Source organism: Tachysurus vachellii, chromosome 4, assembly GCF_030014155.1.
Source record: "Tachysurus vachellii isolate PV-2020 chromosome 4, HZAU_Pvac_v1, whole genome shotgun sequence".
Lineage (NCBI taxonomy): Eukaryota > Metazoa > Chordata > Actinopteri > Siluriformes > Bagridae > Tachysurus > Tachysurus vachellii.
The window spans coordinates 18,528,595-18,538,139 of record NC_083463.1 but is presented as its reverse complement, the minus strand read 5'-3'; the positions used below and the strand labels follow the sequence as shown (position 1 = coordinate 18,538,139).

The following is a 9,545-nucleotide window of genomic DNA, read 5'->3' as shown; positions in this document are numbered from 1 at the left end:
AAGAAGGACAAAAGCACAGATGATAAGGTCAGAGCCTAAAGCACAGCTCTAATTATTCTGATAAACTCTAAATAGATGATGTCGTTTATGACGTAGATGAAGATATACGGTGTGTTACAGATGAAAAAGCCTCAGCTGGGTAAACTTGGAGTCTTCTCTCAGTCACACTACTACTTGGCCCTGTATTGTTTTAAAGCCATTGAGAAAGATGACTTGGACCTGCAGTAAGTGAAAATGAAGACCAGCCTAGCTGATTTGATGTTTAATACGGTCATGGAGTCTGTCTTTGGTCAGCAACAGAGTTTATCCTTAATTACCTGTGTGTATCTGTTTGTGTGTGTGTTTCAGCCCTGGGGATCATGTTACAGTGCTAGATGATTCCAATGAGGAGTGGTGGAGAGTAAGTGTTTAATTATACCATGTCAGAGAGAGGGTTTTTCTCTTCAACATGCCAAGCCGATGAGAAAATAAACATAAGGCCCTTGATTAAACGATTGATATACAGTTTTTCTACAACATTAGCAGTATCTACAAAAGGATGTATGTCTTTATCATTTAATAGATGTTGGTGTATATCACCAACGGGGGGCACGGTGGCTTAGTGGTTAGCACGTTCGCCTCACACCTCCAGGGATTGGGGTTTGATTCCCGCCTCCACCTTGTGTGTGTGGAGTTTGCATGTTCTCCCCGTGCCTCGGGGGTTTCCTCCGGGTACTCCGGTTTCCTCCCCCGGTCCAAAGACATGCATGGTAGGTTGATTGGCATCTCTGGAAAATTGTCCGTAGTGTGTGATTGCGTGAGTGAATGAGAGTGTGTGTGTGCCCTGTGATGGGTTGGCACTCCGTCCAAGGTGTATCCTGCCTTGATGCCCGATGACGCCTGAGATAGGCACAGGCTCCCCGTGACCCGAGGTAGTTCGGATAAGCGGTAGAAAATGAGTGAGTGAGTGAGTGAATGGTGTATATCAGCAGTCTATGCATCTAAAGCAGTTGCACTCTTTGAACACAGGAGGTCCCAATCTTCACAACCCATAAAATCCGACATCGAGCATGCTGACTGATCTGCACCAGCCGGCACACATCATAGGTTATACGGTTACATGACTGTATACAGTTATATGTATTAAAAGTTCAAAAGTTCTTTGGGTAGAATTCAAACTACACCATCGCTGTGACCGTATCTGAGAAAGAGGTCACTGAGCTCAGGCATTGTGCCTTAAGTTGTAGCTCTATTAGGGGTTAAAATAGTACTAAACAGCTACTTTTGCTTTATTTAATTTTGTACAGATAAAAATGCACATTGTTAATAATATCGGAATAAAAAGGAGTCTTTTCATTTAGAATTTTCATCATCAAAACTTTTTTCAAAATATTCTGATCATCAAATTTAATCATGAAGCCAGTATCATAAATTGAATTGAATTGAATCATGACCACATTGTGATTGATTACAGAATGCAGTTATGAATGCAGCATGGGTGTGTTTCTGTTGCAGGGTAGAGTTGGAGAGAAATCTGGATTCTTCCCGGCAAACTACATTATCCGTGTGCGCTCAGGGGAGAGTGTGTACAAGGTCACACGCTCCTTTGTGGGGAATCGCGAGATGGGCCAAATCACACTAAAAAAAGACCAGGTTGAAAATGTCTCACACGTACAATATGACGTGTACACCCAATGTACTAATGAGTTATGCCATGTTTTATAAGAAATGCTCAGCTATACCTATATGTATGTATGTGTATGTGTGTACGTGTACATATATATGTACAGTATATATATATGTGTGTGTGCAAGTATATATGTATATATGTGTACCCCAACTAGACCTTGAATGGTCAGTGACCCAGTTTGTGTTTGTCTGTATATGTTTCATGTTTGTCTGTATCTTGTGCAGATTGTGGTGAAGAAAGGAGAAGAGGTCAATGGCTATATGAAGGTCAGCACAGGGCGCAAGCTTACCTTTTTCCCTGCAGACATTCTTCAGGAGATCTGAGTGTGAGTGTGTGTGAGTGTGTGTGAGTGTGTGTGAGTGTGTGTGTGTGTGTGTGTGTGTGTGTGTGTGAGTGTGTGAGTGAGTGTGTGAGTGAGTGTGTGAGTGAGTGTGTGAGTGAGTGTGTGAGTGAGTGTGTGAGTGTGTGTGTGAGTGTGTGTGTGAAGTGTGTGAGTGTGTGTGTGAGTGTGTGTGTGAGTGTGTGTGTGAGTGTGTGAGTGTGTGTGTGAGTGTGTGTGTGAGTGTGTGAGTGTGTGAGTGAGTGTGTGAGTGAGTGTGTGAGTGAGTGTGTGAGTGAGTGTGTGAGTGAGTGTGTGAGTGAGTGTGTGAGTGAGTGTGTGAGTGAGTGTGTGAGTGAGTGTGTGAGTGTGTGAGTGAGTGTGTGAGTGAGTGTGTGAGTGAGTGTGTGAGTGAGTGTGTGAGTGAGTGTGTGAGTGAGTGTGTGAGTGAGTGTGTGAGTGAGTGTGTATGTGTGTGTGTGTGTGTGTGAGTGAGTGTGTGAGTGAGTGTGTGAGTGAGTGTGTGAGTGAGTGTGTGAGTGAGTGTGTGAGTGAGTGTGTGAGTGTGTGAGTGAGTGTGTGAGTGTGTGAGTGAGTGTGTGTGTGTATGTGTGTGTGTGTGTGTGAGTGTGTGTGTGTGAGTGTGTGTGTGTGTGCGAGTGTGTGTGTGCGAGTGTGTGTGTGCGAGTGTGTGTGTGCGTGTGTGTGTGCGTGCGAGTGTGTGCGTGCGAGTGTGTGCGTGCGAGTGTGTGCGTGCGAGTGTGTGCGTGCGAGTGTGTGTGTGCGTGTGTGAGTGTATGTGTGAGTGTGTGTGAGTGAGTGTGTGAGTGAGTGTGTGCGAGTGTGCGTGCTTGTGCGTGCTTGTGCGAGACATACCGTGTATCTGTATGTGCTTATCTCAATGAATAACATAATTCTCTTTATTGACAGGCTGCATGTTTGCTTGCTTTGGGTTGTTGTGGCTGATTAAGCTTTAAACATTTGAACATTAGTCACTTCCTGAAATAGTTTCAGCACATTGAAGCATGTGTGTGTATTGAGGAGACACGTAAATAGTTAGTGTAAAATAATACAGAAAGTTCTATGTTCTGTGTGTGTTTAATAATGGCTCATTACAGTACTTTCACAATGCATAAAGTGCAGCATGGGGATGCAGTAGGTAGAGATTCTGCCTCACATCTCCACAATCCCTGAATTGATCTTAATCTTTGGTTGCTTTCTGTGTGCATGTTTTTCCTCCCACTTGGGAAAAGATTTGTATGTTCTCTCTGCCTTTTTATGTTTTACACAAGCTATCATTAGCTGGCTTGCTTGTTAACACGACTCCATGTAACGATGATGTGAGGTGAAGTAACATTGATTCCATTTTGACTTCACTGACAGACATTATTTCTAAAAGCAACTGCTATTTATTGATTTTCTTTATAATTAAAATGTTGGATACATTTAATGTTCACTGTAAATGATTCAGTTTATAGCGTTGGTGATTATCCTCATTACTGTCCACCTTGTTTTATTACCTGAGTTAAGTCACCTGTCTCTGCCTGCTCTTATACTGATGCTCAAATAGATGCTGATTTGTAAATAAGTAAATTCTGCAAAATGTCTCATATTGTGTGAGTCGATTTGATATTTTTAAAACTATTAAAAATGTACGTGTGAGCATTTTCTCCTCTGATAGTGGTGATACAGGTGTGTCACTGACATTTTCACATCTGAATCTGAAACTGAACTGATTACACATGTCTGTATAACTATGCCAAATACCCATCACCTTTTGGAGAACAAATGGAATTGTGACACTGTGCGGAAATCACACTTTTGATGTTTTGGACATCTTTAGTCAGACCATATTAGCTAAACTGGCTTCTGACCCACTGAGATCTCTAGGTATTGGTGAGACATAGGTTTATTTATTTATTTTTTTAAAGTAGAGATGCCAAAGTACATTATAGGCCAAAAAACTCAACCCGGTGGGTTTTTGCAGACTATATGATATATCTTGCATGAATGTTTCATAAAGCCATTTTAGTGAACAATTCAGTAAAGAGTCAGTGAATGTTCTAAATTCACTGAAGCTCCCCAAATGATAATATACCATAACTTATCACATTAGTGATTTATTTTTATAACACCCTTTATCTCTTTCCAGATCTTTTATTTCAGCCACTCTCTTTTCTCCATCATGATTTGCATTATCTCTCTCTCTCTCTCTCTCTCTCTCTCTCTCTCTCTCTCTCTCTCTCTCTCTCTCTCTCTCCCCCCCTCCTTCTTATGCCTGTGAGTCATAATAGTACGTTACAATCCTCTGCACATGTGCATGCAGATCCAGACCCACACAGCTCATCTTCCTGTCACTAGCAGGGCATGAAGCGTGCACAGGTAAATATTAAGATTCAGAAGTCGCATGATTGGCTGACAGCAGCCCTCTTCAGATACGGGTCACATCCTGTGGATGGCTGGCTTCGTGCTGTTCTGCAGAGGACATGCCAGGGTGACCTCAGAGCTGCTATGTCATATTTGACTTATGACCTCTGTCAGTTTAGGTAGACAGAAGTTAAGGGGCAAAGTGAAGATAAATCAAGAGGAATGAAGTGCAAGAAGTAAACAACTTAAATCCACCACTATTATTATTATTATTATTTTTATTATTATTATTATTATTATTATTATTATTATTATTATTATTATTATTATTATTATTATTATTATTATCAGTAGTAGTAGTACACAAGTACATCTATATTTCTAATTGACATTTTTCTACTTTTCTACTTTCACCAGCCACCTTACTAGGAATATGCTTCTAATACTGGGTACTAATTACCTTTGCTCTGAAAACTGCCTCAACTGATAACAATCTTTTGAGGTTTTAAGGGTTCATGTTGAATCACTGTACTGCTGCAATCACGTCTCTTCCATGCCAAACACATCTTAAAAGTTCTCTATCAGATTCAAGTCCGGTGACTGGCATGGCCGATGAAGAGAACTGAACTTTGAGGCGTTTGTGATGCTTTGTGACATTGTACATTAGCCTGCTGCCATGATAGACGTTGTAAGACATGTAAATTGGGGATACACATGATCAGCAATAATACTCCATCCATCCATCCATCCATCCATCCATCCATCCATGCACCCATCCTGGACGCACAAGGCAGAGTAAACCCTGCACAAGATGTAAGTCTATCATAGGGCACAATCACACATAATTATTCAAATCCCTCAGGCACAGAAGCAACGTGCAGACTTCACACATACGACTGAGCCAGGTATCAAACCCGCAGACCAGGAAGTGCTAACCACCAAATATGCAATATGTGTGAAAAGAAAACATAACATTATCTCTACCAGTCTGCATTGTCATCACAAGGCAGGTTGGGTCTATGGATTCATGTTATTGGTGCCAAATTCAGACCCTATTATCTGCAAGTATGTTTCAGCAAGTGAGATTTATCTTACATCAACATTGATGGCATTTTAGCTGATGCCCTAATCCAGAGCAACTGAGGGTTAATGGTGTTGCTCAAGGGTCAAACAGTCCTGGGCTTTGAACTAGCAAACTAGACGGCATTTTTCCAAACTTCATCTGTGTGTTTTGGTGAGTCTGTGCCAACTGTAGCCTCAGATTCCACTTCTTTGGTGAGAGGAGCCTCAAGCTTTAATGCGTTGTGTGTTTTGAGATGTTTTATTCTTCACCTTGGTTGTAGATTGAGTGTGGTTATTTGAGTTAATGTATCCTGCCTGTGAGCTTGAGCTGGTCTTCTCCTCTAATCTCTCTCATCAACATGGTTATTTTGAGCTCACAGAACTGCCACTCACTTGATGTTTTTGTTTTTTTCACACCAGTCTTAGAAAATTAACTGTTCTGCATGAAAATCTCAGTTTTGGAGATACACAAACTAGCCTCTCTGACACCAGCGACCATGCCACAGACCGTCAGTGAGATAATTTATTTCTCATTCTGATGTTTGATTTGAACATTAACTGAGACTTTCCTGTTTCTGCATGATTTTGTACATTGTGCTGCTCCAATATTTGGATGATTTGGATAATTGATATAATTGATTGTGGTTGGTTTGTTCAGTTATTCATCTATTTGATTATCCATTTTTTTCTTTGTTCATCCATTCATTTTTGTATTCATTCTTTAACACTAGATGATGCTGTTGTCTCTTGTTCTCCATTGTGCTCCACTGTCCATTCACCCAACCAGATCCCTCTTTATCTCCTGTACGGAAACTCTCTCTCTCTCTCTCTCTCTCTCTCTCTCTCTCTCTCTCTCTCTCTCCCTCTCTCATTTTTGTTTGTACTCTAGCTATAACATCTTTCACCGTCCTTCTTTCATTTCCAGAACAAATCTATAACCTGTTTGTTCAGCTCTTGTGAAACGTATCTCCTACATGTTTCAGGTGAACAGAGCAAACACACAACTCTCACTCCTTCGGCCCGACTCCAGTCGTGTATTTCTAAGCCTTAACCACAGACCTGAACAAAGCAGACATTTAAGCTGTTAAAGCTGCAGAGCTAACTAATTACAAAGGCAAAGTTAGTTTGCAAAAATGAAGAAAGACTATGTGGCTATTATTAATTGCTTGCTTGCCTGATTTCTCAAGACTTGTGAGCTTGGGAAACTTGTGTGATCTCTTTTTCCTGCAGTTTATTGTTTATACACAAAGGAGAATGCATATCACGCTCTGATTCACCATGGACTGAGATAATTACAGTGAGCAGATGAGGTGCCTAAAAGGATGTTCAATAATTAGCAGGCAAGTATGTTTAAAAAAAATAATAAAATAAATAAATAAAATAAATAAAAGCAAAAGATATAATTGGAAACAGTTTAATAAATCACACAGTGGACAATGGTATTTTGCTCTGCAAAGCTGAGACACTCCAATCTGGCTGGTCAAATTTGCTTTCCTTGAAATTACACATACAGTGTGATGCTGGAAAGATGTAAATGTTATCTGGCAGTACATAGGTGATGCTTACACTTTCTTTTTCCATTAGATATCTCCTTAATGTTTGGAACTGTCTCTGATTAGGGAACCCCAGAGCAACAAAAAGGATTTTAGTTTGTTTTTTTGTTTACTTGAGTACTTCAGCTCAGATTTATTGCTGTGCCATGAGCTGTCTATCCTAAATGATGGATAATCCTAAACGAATGAATAAATTCGCTTGCTATATTTAATGTTTTCCCCTCTCAAAGCTGTGTTTATATAGTATCTATTTCTGGTGAGACATGCTCCCGTGTTGGGTCGCCTCGGCATGAAAACTTAGGTGCCTAATGCTTAATGCGTTTTTATACTCAAACATATGATTGCATTCAAAAGCCTGTCCATCCACTGGTGCTTCAAATCATATTACGGTCTAAACAAAATCCATCCATCTACGCTTTGAGACACTTTTAGGCTTTGAAAAATGCTACAAATGTGTTTAGAAACTAGGCTAATAGAATAAAAGTATTTCTCACGGCAAGGTACGAGATCGAGCTGATATTGATTTTAGCACATTGTTTCAGAGCCTCTTGTTCGCTCCATTAATGTTTCTCTTCTCCAGTCCGTCAAAGCCACCAAACTACATTATGGCATTAGAGAACAGAATCGGTTATTTTTACATGTCTTTTTTCCCCCCCTTCTGTTGAAGCTGTTGCATTATCTTTATGCAAGTAAATGTGTGTGTCTCTCTCTCTCTCGTGCTCTCTTGCTCTTTCTTTTCTGTAGCTGTTTTGCCAAACCCTGTAATGGTTGAATCTATGAGGCATAATATTAAATCTCTGACACGGCTCTTTGGGAAATTATTGAAGGAAAAAAAAAACGTTCTTATTCTGTCTCATTTTTCACTGTGGCTGAATTCAATTATCTAATATGATTTGTATGCTTATTAATTTTCATTATTCATATATTCCGAGTGGCTTTGCCAATGCAAGCACGTTAACAATAGCTCCGAGTGATTGTAGAGCGAAATGGGAATGACACTGAGTTTCGTTAGATGACCAGAGAGATGGGTGGATGTTCTGCCGCTTGTGAGGTGAGTCACCTGGAGTGAAACACCACCGGAAATCCAGTGGCGCTCTGACAATCTGCTCCAGTCAAGACTCCGAGACATGGAAGATTCAATTCTCACCCTGACTCACACTCTACAGTCTGCCTCTCAGTCTCTTTTTTTTTTTTCCCTCCCCATCTATCTATCTGTCTGTCTTTCTGTATCTTTTTCGGTCTCTGTCTCTCACACAGACACACATGCTCTCACTAATGAGTCTCAATAATAACATCAGTATGATCAAGAGAGGCAGAGGAAGTGTTAGGGTGAAGACAGTAGGTGCTACACACACCACACCGAAGAGGCCTGTAGGGACGAAGGCCTGGAGAGAAGGCTGCAGGGATAGGAGCAATTAAGAGCACTGGAGTCGCACACGTTCACCATTGGAGACGCGACCACACACGCACACACACACGCGCACACCTGCCCACAATGTGGCTTTGTGCCCCTGAGGAGTGTCGGTAAGAGTTTGTGTGACAGTGTGAGCGATTGTCATCATTAGCATTATTTATTCGCTAAGCACAGGCTCACTGCAGGGCCAAGACTAATAGAATTCAGGAATTACAATGAGAATGTGTGTGTGTGTGTGTGTGTGTGAGAGAGAGAGAGAGAGAGAGAGAGAGAGTTTGTAAATGTGCATGCATGTATGCCTTTTCCTGCCTGCTGCATAACCCTATCAGGAAAGCCATGGTAAAAATATATTCTCAAATTTTTGTCTTGTTTGGCTATGTTATGGTTAAGTATAATATTCATCCTAAGAAACAGTGAGTTAAAGATTAGTTAGTGAGGTGTATGAGAAGTTTGCACTCCATCAAAAAAGTAAAAAAATATCTTCAATATAGTTCAATTGATCTAGTATTTAATATGTTAAGATTACATCGGATTAAAAAATATGATTATGAAACATATTTTGTCCTGTTTCTATATATTTATTTATTTTTTTTACTGATTTTAAGATGAACATTTTTTATATTTTGTTGGCAGATAATTTTACATCTTTTTAGAAATAAATACTGAAAATGTGAAAATTACCGGCCAGCAAGACTATTTTAGTACAAAAAAAAACAAAAAAAACGCCTAGATCAAGGTTCTGCTAATATACATCTAAAATCTTCCTTTAAATCTTCTGCAGTAACTGATATTTTAAGGTCAGCGTCTCAGTGAAGCTTATCCTAGGAATACTGGGTACAAGGCAGGAATATGGTACCTTGTATGGTACACCAGTCAGTCATAGCTCCTAATGTTCCCTTGTATTTTTTTCTAAACAAACCTATATCTATTGAGCAGACCCTTGTGCCATTGGAGCAGAAACACCCCATGACTACAGCTGCTCTGGAGTTCATGTTTCACACCCAAGGTAACTCCAGGGAGCCTGGAGCTGTTAGGAGGCACCTGTGTCATCAGTGGGTCTAAAATGAACAGACATTGAAATTATGTATATAAAAAAAGAGCATAATAAAGAGTGGAAATCCTATATATGTATTATAAAATTTATGGGTAACACTGTACAAT

At 40.2% G+C, this 9,545-nt stretch overlaps 1 pseudogene; it reads left to right on the top strand.

The window, feature by feature from the left end:
- Positions 1–2,113, top strand: part of LOC132843969 (SH3 and cysteine-rich domain-containing protein 3-like) — a 7,755-nt pseudogene extending 5,642 nt beyond the window's left edge.
- The last annotated feature ends 7,432 nt before the right edge of the window (positions 2,114–9,545 follow it).